This window comes from Podarcis tiliguerta, assembly GCF_965153285.1.
Source record: "Podarcis tiliguerta genome assembly, chromosome: 7".
Taxonomy (NCBI): Eukaryota; Metazoa; Chordata; class Lepidosauria; order Squamata; family Lacertidae; genus Podarcis; species Podarcis tiliguerta.
This window is the reverse complement of record NC_139540.1, coordinates 71,390,351-71,405,957: the sequence shown is the minus strand read 5'-3', so window position 1 is coordinate 71,405,957 and position 15,607 is coordinate 71,390,351. Positions and strand designations below refer to the sequence as shown.

The window sequence follows — 15,607 nt, the reverse complement described above, 5'->3', positions numbered from 1 at the left end:
ACCCAAAATCTCTCACAAGCAGAGTCAGAGGCTTCCACCTGTTATCACAGTGTCTTTCCAATATTATTCTGTGATGTTTTCCAGTTAGGTTCTGAGACACATTCTCCTTATGTGTGTGAAATGAGCGCTAAATCTCCCACCCATTGTGCCGAAGTGTGCTAAACCATTACGTTGGCTCAAATTTGTTTTTTAAAAGAGCTTTCCTGACTTTGCAGCTGGCAAGTTGACACTTCCAATCACTCTACCACCCGGTAACAGATGCCTCTCACTTCTGCACAGATGCCAAGTAGCCACCGAACCCTAACATTAGCCTTGTGTTTCAAACTAATTGGGCCAACACAGTTGTAATTAAGATCTGAATAATTTGAAAACTAACATAATCATTTTCACAATTAATCCTCATATTGAAATAATGATGCTCTGAGCTATATTATGGATGCTGAAGCTCTGTTATTCCTTTGTGACTTGAAAGCTTCTACCAGCATCCTTCTATCTACAGTATCTACCGTTGTGAAGTTCACTATACCAAAGTGTATTTTTTAAAAGAAACGAATTGCAGGCTATTGATCTTACAGTGGAAGAATAGACATTTTGAATGAGTATATTGTGTGAAGTGGCAAACACATACATCTTCCCACCCCCTCTTTTTTCTTCCTTTCTTCCTTCATCTCTCCCACCTTAACAATTTAATATAGGCAAGGATAAAGGAAATGTTTAATACTTTAGTTTTTGTTTTCACAGCATCAGGAAGCAGAAGATGTTTCATTGCTCCATTCTAGAAAATCCCATTTTAAGTAGCTGTGACTTAACTGAAATAGCATGACAGTCAGTCAAAGCGATGTGACATAATGATCTTATGAAAACATGTGACTAGGCAACGCAACAGCAGAACTGTGCTACACAAAGAGTGCAAAATAACATGCTCCTGTGTGTACAAGTGTGAGGTTTGACATGACTTCTTGCAACCCATGAAAGGTATGTAGAAGTCACTTCAGAAGTTCTGTGACAGCATTTGAGAAATGAGCAAAAAACAATGGCAATGCTTTTTGCATTCCGGATGTACCATAAATCTGGTGAAGTCACAGATAACATAACATTCTGGGACTGCTATCTTTCAACCAGTGGGCTCAAGTTAGGCTATGAGCAGCTTTTAAGGAAAATTGTTTCCTGCTCTTCTTAGCAACTCTCAAGTTCCCCATTTTGAGTATTGCTGAGCATTTTGTAGCATTGGCTTAAAGTTTCTGAGTGGATGAGCTAAAGTGCCTAATAATTTCTTCTTTCTACCTGCCATATGTGTGTGTGTGTGTGTGTGTGTGCGCGCATGGGTCACAGAAGCATAAATTTTATTTTTGCACTGTTCATCAGAATTGGTACTAATGCCACACACCTTATACCTATATAAACAAGGGCGAAGGGAGAGATCCAATGCAATGTGCACATCAATGGATATTTACACATGCCAGCTACACACCCCATATTAGTCCATGGAAGTGTAGGAAGCTGCCTTATACTGAGTCAGACCATTGACTACACTAGGTCTGCATTATCTACAGTGACTGGCACCGTTCTCCAGGTATTCAAGTGGGATCTCTCAAAGTCCAACCCGGAGATGCTGGGGACTGAACCATGGATCTTTTGCATGCAAAGCAGATGTTTAACCACCGACCTACAGCCCTTTCGTGAATCTGCTTCCATCGCACTATGCAGAGATGCTGGACAATCTATTCCACATTGGTATAAGTGTGACCCACAGCAGACAAATGATCAACTTTCACAAGCCGAGCAAGAAAAAAAAATACTAGTTTCTAAAATACTGCAAAGCATCATACAAAATAAATGCACCAGGCACTCTTTTTGAGTAAAGGCCATGAAACATAATTTAAAAGTGTTTCTGCAGCAGGAGTTATCAACCTGGTGAGCAACTGGGAAAGTGTTGTGGGCACCACACAGGCACTTACACCCCCCCCCACATGTTCTACACACAGCACGGCCAAACATTCATACTCCCTGCATCATGATTAGTTTTTGGGGGGGAAAGAAGAAAGCATTCTTTTTTCAAACCTAATTTCAATGGGGGGAGGAGGGCAGAGTGATGGCGACCCAATGTCCATAGTTGGTTAATGAAGACATCCTGAGGGAATGAGCCATCTTCTGATTCTAGTGTCTTCACCAATAAAGGGTGAATTTCATTCTCCTGTGATGAAATTACTTGGTGAATATGTTAAAACTTTAGATCGCTGGGCATTGGGATGGGAATGAGTCTAGGCAAGCCTCAGGCTCACTTCCTACGTGATGGGAATTATATTTCCCAGAGACATCTGAAATATTCAGGGGTTCCTCTACAGACAAGTATAGGCGTGGTGGTGATATGTTGCTAGATCCAAATAATAAAAAATGTTTTCTAATTGCACTTATTTATTTTTCTATAGAAATTGTTAGGTTTTACAATAGCTTGTTTCAAGTCCCAAAGATAAATAATCACTTCATTCAATAATGTGTGTTTTTATATTTGTTATTTTGGCCAAAGAAACAGCACTTACCAAGAGCAAAGTCTTATCTGGAAAGGGGAAATCTTAGCATCTAATTAGCTCTCTAAAGTAACATAGACTTGGTGAACAATGTGTTTACCCATTTCTGACAAGAAATATTTCTTTACTATCTTTGCACTTTGTTTATCCCCAGGTCCTACTGACAACATTTATCTTGATGTTATAGGCTCCCCTTCCTTTTCAAATGTTTGCCTTGAGGGGCACTGAAGCTAGTAAAATACATTACATTTTGTGGATCTGCATTAAAATCTCTTCCATGCTACCCTCCCCTCCACCCGCCGGCCACACTATTTAAAACATTTCCTATGTGTCCTTTGAATTCAAGATTTCCTTCTTCTCTCTTTGCAGTGTGGAACTTATCAGCAGAATCTGTTTGAACTGATGCAAAAGGTTCTCACTGCACACCCCTTTTGTTTTTGTTTTTTTGTTTTGCAAGAAGTGCAATTTCCATTTGGAGCTTTCAGTTTCAGCTACCTGCACCCAGGATCTCCTCTCCCAACAAAATGTGCTCTTAAATAAGGTTGTTGTTTTTTAATCACCCTACAGCTCATGTGCTAGTCAAAAAAGGGGCAGTTTCATTGCATAGATTGCAGACCAAAGAGGCTGATTTCCACCAGCGTGCAAACAGAGGCATGGATGCAACATACCTTGGCACAGTGGGTTACATCCCAGCCTCACCAAAGTATGAGATATCTACGTGCACACACCTCTGTCCGTCATGGTGAGCAAGAGGCTTATTATCACAGTTCAAGAACACATTCCAACCAAGCAAAGGCACTCAAGGAGGGTGTGGAGTGGGAAAGTGATATTGCCTGGCAGACTCCTGAGACTTCAGCATTTAATTAGCCAGCAGTAAAGATACACGTTGAACCACTCAGAATACCAGTTCGAAATGTGCAATTTTAACAAAACCAGATTAAAGGGGAGGAGCAGAGAATTGGAAAACCAAAGCAAGCCTTGCCTTTTTAGTTTTGCCTGCATTTGGCCTGTGTTGACTACTATCCCTGCCCTCCAGGTTCTCAGGCAGAGATCTAGTCATATCAACTGCTACCTGATCCTTTTAATCAGATGACAAGGAAATGAAGCTAGGATCTTACATGAACAGCATGTAGTTTACTGCAGAGATACAGGCCATACCTTTTCTTCCTTTTTCCAAAGCCATTGGCCAGGCATGCACATTAGTACAGGGCAGGTTATTTATGAAGTGAAGACCACCACATGCTGACCATAGAATAATCCATAGAGTCTCGCTCAGTGTTAGAAACTGAAATATGAAAGCTAGGGACTAAATGGCACCTTAAACCTAGGCTATGGGCACAACAACACAATGTCTAGGTGCACTTTTTTAAAAGAAGAATACAAAGCTGAAAATAAATAAACTGCAGCTAAAATATAATGTTCATTTTTCACATGGTATAGTCCTTCCCCTGCCTACCCCCCTAATATTCTTAAAAGGGTCTCTTTTCCTGTCTTCAGAGAGTAGTTGGAAGTGGGGAGGCAGAAAAAAGTCCTGTTTCCTTCTACTCTGCAGTTTTAATCTGAAATCTTAGGTGCAGTACTGCGCCCGGAGCTCAGAAAAGGCTCGCGCTAATGAAATTCCCTGTCGCAAAATTTGCCTAGAACAATGGGAGCTTCAAACACTGGTCCTGCTCATCATCAGTGTCCACACACAATTTAATCGTGGTTTGAAGGATATATGGTGGAAGAAGGCCAATTGATCCCTCTACTACAGGAAGCATACCTAGGCCACACGTTGCAGGTAGTGGCCAGGTACATTGAAGTGAACCTACCACTACATATGCCCAAGCCAAAAGCTGGTAGGGGAGAGTAAAAGTGCTCAATTCTGCCAAAAGAGGACTAATATTTCACATGTGTAGGTTTGTGAACTGTGTACATGGAAAGGATGGGTCATCCCACACTATGCTCCAGAACATGTGAATTTGACTACTGGGGAAACAAAGATTAAAAGTTTGAGACCATAATCCAATATATGCATACACCTTGGTATCTCACTGGTCCTCCTGGCCTAGTATTGTCTTATCTGCTTGGTAGCAACTTTCCATTGCTTGGGAAGTAGGGTTTGTTTGTTTGTTTTCTTGCCTGGAATGAAATTCTTTAATTGGGAGATTCCAGAAATTGAATCTACATGCTCTGCTATTGATCTATGCCCCAGCCTGTCCTATGGAGTGAAGTTCGAAATCCAAGGAACAAGGGTGGATTCACACATCATGTTATGTGTTTGTATAAGTCAAAGCCTATATGCAGGTAAAACTGCCCATGTGCCCAGTACGTTTAAAGTTGAACTGATTTGGATGGAATTTTAACATTCATAAGCCCATCTCAAGTTAATGACAATTAGCTGAACTTTTGTGTCTCCTTTGAATTATGCCATATCATTATCAATTGTTGTGCTCTGTAAAGGTGACGTTCCACAAGACACTCAAGTATGCAACTTTCTGATTTAAAATATGCATGCTCATTGGTCAGAAATAGGGCAAAAAATGTCATCTGGCTTTTACAGAGATAAGGGAGTTGATTAAAACAAGTGACCTTTCCATAGCATTTGTGCTAAAAGGAGGAGAGGAAAAAAGCTCATTGTTTGTCAGAAGATAATGCCTGCAGGAATTACAAAATGCTTGAAACGGTGGGTTTAAATAACAAGCTTAGGAGAGAGAAAAGTGGGGGTGGGACAACTTTCACCCAAAGAGAGAGAAAGAGGGATTTTAAAGATATATTCTAAATCCTCTTTGTCTGTGCTCATTTCCAATTGACCTATTAAAACTGCTTCGATAGCTCCCCATCTTCTGTTTGTTTTCCAAACCACCAGCCAGGTCATGCCATTTCTCGACTGGCCCATCTCAGACATGTCCCTGCATTGATTTGCTTGGATTGTCTATGTTAGAAAGAGTGGCAGTTAAGCCAAAATGACGGCACCATGCCAGATAATTCACTCTGCCAACAATTCTGAAACCTATCAAATGCTCATGCTTTACTATTCAGACAGGACACCTCAAACTTCCTTAACCAGATGTGACTAAGCAGTTGTTGTAGTTACTGCTATGGAGGCAAAGCTGGAGCAGAGTCAAACCCTCTAAAGCAGATGTATGTGACTTAGAAGGACCTCCAACAGTTGTTGGACTATAACTCCCATAATCCTTGACCACTGGCCATAGTAGTTGGGGCTGATGGGAGATGGAGTTCAATACCATCGGGTGGGGCAGAAGTAAAAATATAAGCAGCCAGCAATTCCTGTGTTCATTGCAGTTAGCTCCCCCCCCCCATTCTGATACCCTCCTAAAAATACACAAAACCAAGAGACTGAAAAATTGAGAGCAGAACAGACTACATAGCTTCATTGATCTTCTCAGGCAATGTTACATGATGGGGGAACATCTGATATATGAATTTCACATATTTCTCAAAACAGAAAGGCTTCTGAAATAAGGGGCAGACTTAACGTAAATAAGTTGTTTTGCTTGCTCTTGTGGAGTCCACTGCACATTCATCAGCAAAACAGCAAGGAAGATCATTATGTACCATTGAATTTTGTAGCCATGCACAGCCAGCCTTTTAAGCCTTGCTCTCAGGCCAGGTCGGGCAGCAGCCAATGCCTGGCTAGCCAGCAAGGCACCACTCTCCAAGTGGGGCCTCCGACTGGCCCATTCAAATTCACCCTCTTTGGCAGGAAAGCTGCCCCTCAATACCTCTGGCCAAGGGGAATTGCCCAGCAATGGCTGGAGAGTGAGCATGGCCTAGTTGCCAGGGGTGTAGGTAGAGCATGAGGGGGCCACAGCCATCACCCCTCCCCCATAGATGCAGTGAGCAGCCATTATGTGCTATTGCAATCTGTAACTTTCTCAATACTTTAGACCTTCCATGACTAGCTACCTTCTATCGTATCATTGATTCTTCAATAATGTGGATTTTTTCTACCTTTTTATTTTTTATTTTGGTACTAGGACTGATCCCCCCCCCCCCCGACCAATTCTGTTCCACTGGCCACAATAAGCCACAAACAGACAAGTGAAAGAATTATAGCTTATTGTGCAAATGATGGTTTAATGATGGTTCCTGGTTTGTGCATTTCTGGCTCATGGTTTTCATGAAGACGAGGTGGAAATGTGGAAATGGGGAAAAATGAGAAAAAGAAACCAGAATCAATGTCTTTTCCCATCCCCTGAGATAATGGAATACTTAAGACCAAATCACAGGCTTCAAATAATAGTTATTTATGGTGCAAAGCAACAACACTCCTCAAGAAATCTGTAAATAATAATAATAATTTATTTATACCTCACCCATCTGGCTGGGTTTCCCCAGCCACTCTGGGCGTCTTCCAACAAAAGATTAAAAATACATTGAAACATCAGTCATTAAAAACTTCCCTAAACAGGATATTAGAAAGTGTTTCCCCAAATTCCACATAATTTAAGGGGAACACAAAGAAAAACTCGAGATGAGGCTGTGCAGACCTGAGCAGCCTTGATTCTCATTTACTAGAGTTTCCTGAGCAGGGAATCCCCACCTGAGTTCTGAATGCAACTGTCTGTTTCCTCCCATACAAGAAAATAGTTTCAATTCACTTCCATGGGGGAAAGCAAAATGCCTCACTTGGGGGTGCTGCTTCGCTAAGGGCAAAAATCACTTTCCCCCAATAATGACCCTTGAGACGGTGCCTCTGGGAGTCCTTGCAAGACAAAAGCCCCCTCACCACCACACACAACTGAGTGGCATTGCACTAGCTGGCACAAAATGTGTAGCACTTAAAAATAGCACTGAGGACCAGATTGAAGTCAATGAGGAGAGAAAACTTCTTATGAGGTCCCAAACTTTGATTGATGAGTCCTAGCCTCTCCTCTGTCAGCACCTCAAGCAAACAGAGGCCAAAAGCTTTCCATATCAGATTCCACCATGTTTACTTACTCAGATTATTTGTGTTCCCTCCCTTCAGCTGAACAACTTCCAGGGCAATTTACAAAAAATGTGTGTATGTGTGCGAGCACATGCTCTCATGCACACAGGTGGAAACATCAATGATTTAACTTTTTCCCCACAAGGAAGGCAAATGCCGTACAGCTAAGGAAGTTGCTAGTCATTTATTTATATGTTTTGAGCAACAGAAAATAATTCTGTGTTCCAATTTATGAACTTTTATAAAGAGCCTAAAGGGAAAAGGAAGTCTGGCAATTAGACTACATCAAAGGCCTTAGGGAAATTAGGTCCCTACTCTAAGGTTTACTTAGTGTAAAAGTTACCCCAGCCCTATTTTTGCCATTAAACACTTAAGCCTGATAAGTTGTCTTCTCTGAAAAATGATGGCACAAAAGGAGACAACATTTTTTCTGTGAAGTTGGCAACTTTTGTGAGTTTTATAGCTGCCAAGGCTATAGAAGCCCGAAAGGTGTGTCTTCCTGTGTTTTAGTGCAAAAGAAAAAAAGGAACAATAACCAAGTCACTAGGCTTCCGTGATTTAAGGACTCTTTTTGTCTCATTTCTCTCATAGCAGCATCACACTCTTGCTATCTTTATCTAGATTGCTATCTATCGTTGCCAGATTTTTTTCAATGAATCCGGGGACACTCCCACCCCCTTTTTTAAGCTGAGTAGCAACAGGGAGTCAGTAGTGGGGATGATGAGGCAAAAGACCCTGGGCCCAAGCACACATGCATATTGTATAAAGGGGCAAAACCCTTCAATTGCACCCTGTGAAACATAAATGCACAGTGTTTTTTTTTAAAAAAAAATGGGCAACAGCCACCCGCCCATGACTCCTAAGCCTCCCCCGATCAGTCAAAGCAAAGGGGGAAGGGGGCAGGATATCTGTACCACTGGACGTCCCCAGTTCCCCTTTGGCAGTGGCAGTCAGCAGCCCAGAGCCAGCCTGGTAGCGCAGTTGGCACTGGTTGGCTTCAGGAGCTGCTTGCTGCCGTGGTGCCCACAATTTTCCTCTCCAGAAGTCCACATATGATGTCTTGCACACAAGATACATCATATGGGGACTTCTGCAGAGGAAAAATGGTGGGCGCCATGGCAGCAAGCAGCTCCTGAAGCCAGAAAGAGCCAACTGAGCTACCAGGCTGGCTCCGGGCTGCTGAGGCTGCTGCTGCCACATTTCCTGGGGACAGATTTGCAAATCTGGGGACATTCCGGGGACGGAATTTGTCCGGGGACAGATCTGCAAATCTGGGGACATCTGGTAACCCTATTGCTATCTATATCTTGCTATCTTGTTGTTGTTTAGTCGTTTAGTCGTGTCCGACTCTTCATGACCCCATGGACCAGAGCACGAAAGGCACTCCTGTCTTCCACTGCCTCCCGCAGTTTGGTCAAACTCATACTGGTAGCTTCAAGAACACTGTCCAACCAGCTCGTCCTCTGTCGTCCCCTTCTCCTTGTGCCCTCAATCTTTCCCAATATGAGGGTCTTTTCCAGGGAGTCTTCTCTTCTTATGAGGTGGCCAAAGTATTGGCCTCCTTAGTTTCACGATCTGTCCTTCAGCTTCATGATCTGTCCTTCCAGTGAGCACTCAGCTTCACGATCTGTCCTTCCAGTGAGCACTCAGGGCTGATTTCCTTCAGAATGGATAGGTTTGATTTTCTTGCAGTCCATGGGACTCTCAAGAGTCTCCTCCAGCACCAGAATTCAAAAGCATCAATTATTCGGTGATCAGCCTTCTTTATGGTCCAGCTCTCACTTCCATACATCATTACTGGGAAAACCATAGCTTAGCTTTTACTATACGGACCTTTGTTGGCAAGGTGATGTCTCTACTTTTTAAGATGCTGTCTAGGTTTGTCATTGCTTTTCTCCCAAGAAGCAGGCGTCTTTTAATTTCATGGCTGCTGTCGCCATCTTCAGTCATGGAGCCCAAGAAAGTAAAATCTCTCACTGCCTCCATTTCTTCCCCTTCTATTTGCCAAGAGGTGATGGGACCAGTGGCCATGATCTTCGTTTTTTTGATGTTGAGCTTCAGACCATATTTTGAACTCTCCTCTTTCACCCTCAATAAAAGGTTCTTTAATTCCTCCTCACTTTCTGCCATTAAGGTTGTGTCATCTGCATATATCTATCTATATCTAAACAGGCTATCAGATGCTACTAGCCATGATGGTGCTACAACACTCCAGTGAGCGGGTGGCACTGTGGTCTAGATTCAAACCTCATTCAGCAGCAGAGTTGCTCTGCCTTAGGCTACAGAGTGTTAACAACCTTTGATAATAGCATTCTGTGCCAGGTTGCCAGGTCACATGATTGAGGTGAATGAGCTTAGACCAGGTCTCCCTTATTTCCTCTCCTCTCTGTCACATCTCTAGACTGCTCCTTTTGGGGAATGTACACTGGCCATGACAGAGATGAGGTGAGCAAATTATGTTTCTTTGGCTGAGCCAGGGTTCAGGATTTAATGCTAGCAGAGCCTTCCTGAGCCAGGGAGCTGCTGCATCTTGCCATAGGATTACCCACTAGGAATTTGCAGGAATATAGATTTTAAATCAACTGTGTCTCGCACAAGGCAGCAATTTGCACTGACATTTGAGGCTTCGGACATAGTTCATTCAGTTACTTGGCTGAGACACAGTGTAGCGTGTGAGCGTATTATTCAGATTTTATTCCGTGAACTGCCCTAAGACCTGCGGGTTTAGGAAGGTATACAAATTTAATAAATCATAATCATAATCATGCACAACAGCCAGCATATAATGTGGTGGGAATCATACACAGAGTCCACCTTGTGCAATCCTTCCTCCACCATCCTCTCAAAAATGGGAGGAAGGTTCCTGCAGATTCATAGCTACGTATCTCCACTGTGCTCAACATAATGCTATATGTTCACCAGAGGGGTGCATGTCTAGTAGCAACTTTGGCTCCACACTGCATCATCATCACCAACATCATCATCATCATCATCTTCCAGTAAGGGCAAACAGGCTCTTATACTGTGAATATTGTTGAGGACGGTGATTCATTCCCAAGGCTATACTACAGATTCTTTCACCCAACCAAATTGTGTGAAGTCTCAAGTCTTCTGTTTCACATTCACTTAATTCTGCAACTCCCATGCAAGTTTAAGGAGATATTAGCTATTACATCAGAGACTTAATATAGTTAACGTGTGGAAATTGCACAAATATGGAGGGAATTCTTACAATTCATCCCATGGAAGGATATATTCATTTTTGAAGTCTAGAAAGGTGGGGATGTTGGGGGGAGGGGGAGAGATACCAATGGGTGTTTTCTTTTGATTAACTTTTGGGGAAGGAATGCTTCGACTCATGTATATTAATATATACTAATTATGTTGAAGGTGCATTGTTTATTTATGAAACTTGATTCAGTGCAGATCGTTAAATCAGGAGCTATTTAGCTTACTCAAGCTGCCTTAGCAAAGTATATACATCTTTGGAAGAGTGGCTATTTTGGAGATGAGAAAGAAAGGCAAATATACCTGAATATTATTTATATGGGGTTGATATATGCTAGTGGCATGTTTAGGCACCCAGAGCACAGTAGCTCATCCTCAATCATCATGATATTGTATGATATTATATACAGGTACCCGCTTAACCTGATCTTTTTGCAAGCTAAGGGAGCCCTTTTCAACAGAACAACCCAGCTTAGGCTAGGCTGATTGATGTGACTAGCCCAAGATCGCCCAATGAGCTTCATCACTGAGTAGGGAATTGAGCCTGGCTCATGCCAGACTCAGTCCAATCCAATATTTTCTGAGTTCTGCTACTATGATCTGGCCACTGCCACCTACATTTCAGCATCTTCATTTATTTAATCGGAGTTCTATACTGTTTAATCATCAAACCATCTACATGACACACACATGTTGGTTTATGTTTCCCTCACTGAGCAGCAGCTGGTAGTCACATGACTATGTTTTCATTCCACAGTTCAGATACTGTTGGATTCCCACGGGAAAGGGAGATGGGATGTGACGTACACTGGTTTCCTGTTTCCTTTGTTCTGTCGTTCTTTGTTGGAGTTGCTCTCTGCTTCTCACAGAGACAAGATGTATATTTGTATGCTCTCTGCATAGCTTAGGAATAAAGCTTTCGCAATGTAGCCATACCTGCTTCATCCTTTCGTTGCGGACACTGGATGTATACTCTGCTGGGCTCAAGCCAAGATGAGCCGTATCAGCTCGGTGGGCTGGAGCTGAATTTCTAACAACACATACACATATTCCGTCCATTTGGAGTCTTGAAATCTACTTCATGTGTGGCTACTCTTGAAGAATACTTGGAAACTATAGCCACCGCAGAACTTTGTGCTTCAACTATTCATAAGGGCAGAAAGTCAATTTCACTCACCCTAGTTTAATTTAGTTATTAAATTTATATATCACCCTTCATCCCGAGACCAGTGGCGTCGCAACGGTGGGGGGGGGGCTGTTCGGTTCAAGTGCCATGTCTGGGGGGTGACAAGAAGGCACCCTGCGGGGGCTCATGCCAGCATGAGCAGCCATTGCGTCGCCACCGCCATATGTGGAGGATCCTCCGTTCATGGCTGGAGCAGTGATGGTGGGATCTTGGCACCGTCCGTACGGCACTGGAGCGGCGCCGCTGGCAAACCGCTATATACAGCGCATGTGCGTCGTCACTACGTACGCCGCATGCAACGTCACTACGTACAGTGCATGCGCCGTACGTGGCAACACCGCACATGCGCTGTACATAGCGACACCCGCCCCAGGTGTCATGATGCCTTCATTCGCCCCTGCCCGAGACCTCAGGGCAGTTCACAAGATAGCCTAATTGAACTGTCTCACAGTGTAAGGTCAAGCCAAGCAGTTGGTTTTTGCCTTCAAAGCTCTAAAACAGAGACTGGAAGCCAGGGGAACAAGGCCCAAATGTAGCCTCTCAGCCCTCAAGAATCTCATTACACCACTCATCCACCCTGCTTAGGGTCTTTCTGGATTGCTTTTGCCTGGCTGGCATGTGTCCTTGCACTTTGAGAATGCCTCTTGCTTTCCTGTAGGGGAATGAGGTGTGAAAGCCACCAGTTTGTGCATGGCTGGTTACGAAGGATAATGTTTACATCAATTGCTCAGCTCACTTTCGGTTCTGGCCCAACTCCAGTGGCCCTGCCCACCGTCAACATTAACTTAGGAACATGGCCCACAGGCTGGAAAAGATTATCCAGCCTTGCTCTTAAAGAGCCAGGGCTATGTCTATGTGATATTGCACCTCCTCCCACATGTACCTGCCCATAAAGATCACCAGAGGAGGTTGTGCTCTGTGTCCCATCGTTTCGAAAAAGGTGACAACCATAGGGCCATAGTGTCAGCCTTTCTAGACCCCACCTTTAATTGACTTTTTGTTGAAACACTTTCCATTTTCAAAGCCTTTCCACAAAATGGAGGAGCTCAATTGTCACTCCTTTGTCTTTTCCTTTTTTAAAAAACCCAACAGCAACATTATTTCATTAGTGATCTCTTATTGTGGGGTGAACTGTGGAGCATAGGTTCCAATTGTAGCAAGATGGATGATGAAGAAGAATGCCGGGCTCCCAAAATAGCATACAGTGCCTCCAGCCCCATGTTGTAGAAAGGAATATGGTGTGAAGAATGGTGAGCAACTTAATGGAATAGAGGGGGACCCAACAGGTAGGATTTATTTAACAAAGGAGGTGAGGGGCAGGAAAGGTGGTGGAACGACGGGAACAATTCAGATACGTCTGGTGGGTCTGGAGGCATCACACACTGTTTTGGGCTCCTGGGATTGTTCCTCGCCATCCAACTTTTTACAGCTTCAACCAATAGTTCCCACCCATAACAAGGGGATTCTGGCAGGAAAAGTGGGGTTATTTTAAAATATTAGCAAAAAAAAAAAAAAAAAAAAAGTTTATATTTTAAAAATAGTGTTTGTAGGGCATTAAGTATTTAGATAAAAGATAGAGGATGGGAAACACTAATAAATAAATAAATAAATAAATAAGCAAGCAAGCAAGCAAGCTGATATAGAGAGGACTCAGGTCAAACAGAGATGCTTCTCACAAAGCCACCTAGACTATCTATGGCAGAGTAGGAACTGCATGCCACACAAAACTAAACTGAGCATGCTACTCACTGGTTCATCGCATAGGGGATCATTCTTTATACCAGGCATAGGCAAACTCGGCCCTCCATATGTTTTGGGACTACAACTCCCATCATCCCTAGCGAACAGGACCAGTGGTCAGGTATAATGGGAGTTGTAGTCCCAAAACATCTGGAAGGCCGAGTTTGCCTATGCCTGCTCTATATCAGTGGTTTGTATGGCTGAATCCACACACACACAGGGCATGATCCCAACCTTATTAAGTGCTTGTAAGACTCATCAATTTCAATCTGAAATTGATGGTACATTTTAATTGCATTTCTCCCTTTGACTCCAACCACAAAACTGTGGTTTGTTGGTAGAGGAGATGCCTTGTATGAACAACGTTCCAGGCACAATCCCTGGCATCTCCATGTAAAATGATCAGGTGGCAGGTGATGTGAAAATAACTCTGTTCAAAACCCTGGAGAGCCGCTACCAATCACAGAAGACCCTACTTGGCTTGTTGGACAAATAGTCTGAGCAACTTTCTTTGGTCCCTTTGCAACTTCAGCTGGATGGTGGATACACACCAATCATTCTACATATTTCCCCACAATCTCTCTGTCCTGTTGTCATGACATTACCGTGCCCCAGTATGGCAGATGGACAGTGCATTCATATGGCATTTTCCAATGCAGTTCTGCAACTGTGCTTAAGAGCAGATCAAGTAAAAACTATGCACAAAGCATGTTCCATACAAGATGGTAGGGGGTGGATGGGAAATAACTATACTTCAGGTCCCAACGTCTCTCAAAAAAATTCTTAAAAAATAAAAAAGAGTTCCTAAAGAAAAAAAGATACACATGAATTTAATACATTATGAAATATGTTCATTAAGAATATGTTTGCCTTGTGCAATAATATTGTATAGTATGTGAAATGTAGACTATCTGTGCTTTATAATGACTAAAAGTTTAAGCTATGAGCCAGGAAGTACTGTTTAAATAGCACGACAAACTCATAAGGTTATCTTGGGATGTGTGTGCACCATACATGTAAAACACCTTTCCCTTCCTTCACACCAAAAATCCTGTACTTTATTAAGGATGCTGGGAACAATAGCTCAATGAAGGATAAACTACAGTTCCCAGGATTCTTTGGGTGTTCGTGTGTTTGATGTCCTTTAAACAAGCATATTTTGCCTCAAACCCTTCCTTACTTGAATGTCTGTCCACAATATGCTAATATGCAGGTATGTTTTAGAGGACCGCTGTAAAGATGACTAAAGTAATATGTGAAACATTCTGAAGACCTGATACGCACTACATAAATGTTATATATTAGCATTTTCGGTTCCATGCAAATAGTTAATGGTTTTAGCCAACTTTGAAAATTCACTAGCAGACAAAATGCCATTACTTATGTTACATGAGCTATCTTTGCACTGACTTTACCAAACATTTTCTTTTGTTGTATGGCACACTCTGATGTTTTCTAACAAAAAATGAGTTTTAAAGGCACCAGAAAGGTGACTATGTCATAGGCACTCTCACGTTTAGGCAAACTTTAAAACATTTTGCTACTTCCCTAGTCCACAAATCTCTTAGCTTTTAGTTCAAACCAGAATGGGATGAACACATCTCTGGATTTGCCATTGTTGCAGCCACAATTCGGCTGGCTGCCCAGCAGCAGCCTCAGATGTGTGCATCTGAAGACTTTTACTTAAAAAGATTCTTAATCTTCCAGGACATGGTGCTTTCACCTGCCTGGCCCCCTTCTCAAATAAAACATCTCGACTGTCAGCAGAGTTCTCTCTCTTAACACGCCACCGTGCTTGCTTTGTTCTATCTCTTCCCGACCTTTTAATCAAAATGACTATTCATGTCACACTTTATTAGTGCTGACAACTATAGATTTCATTTCCCGACCGCATCAGAAGCAATTTCCACCCTCTACCTCCAATGCAATTCAGCTGCTAATCTTGCAAGGGGTGGGGGGGGGGATATTAGGGAAGATGCTGCATGTTTAAAC

General features: G+C 42.7%; 1 protein-coding gene across 8 annotated transcripts in view; it reads right to left on the bottom strand.

The window, feature by feature from the left end:
• The window catches only part of CDH12 (cadherin 12), a 668,983-nt gene that overhangs the window by 242,434 nt on the left and 410,942 nt on the right, over positions 1–15,607 (bottom strand). The gene's annotated exons all lie outside the window — the stretch shown is intronic.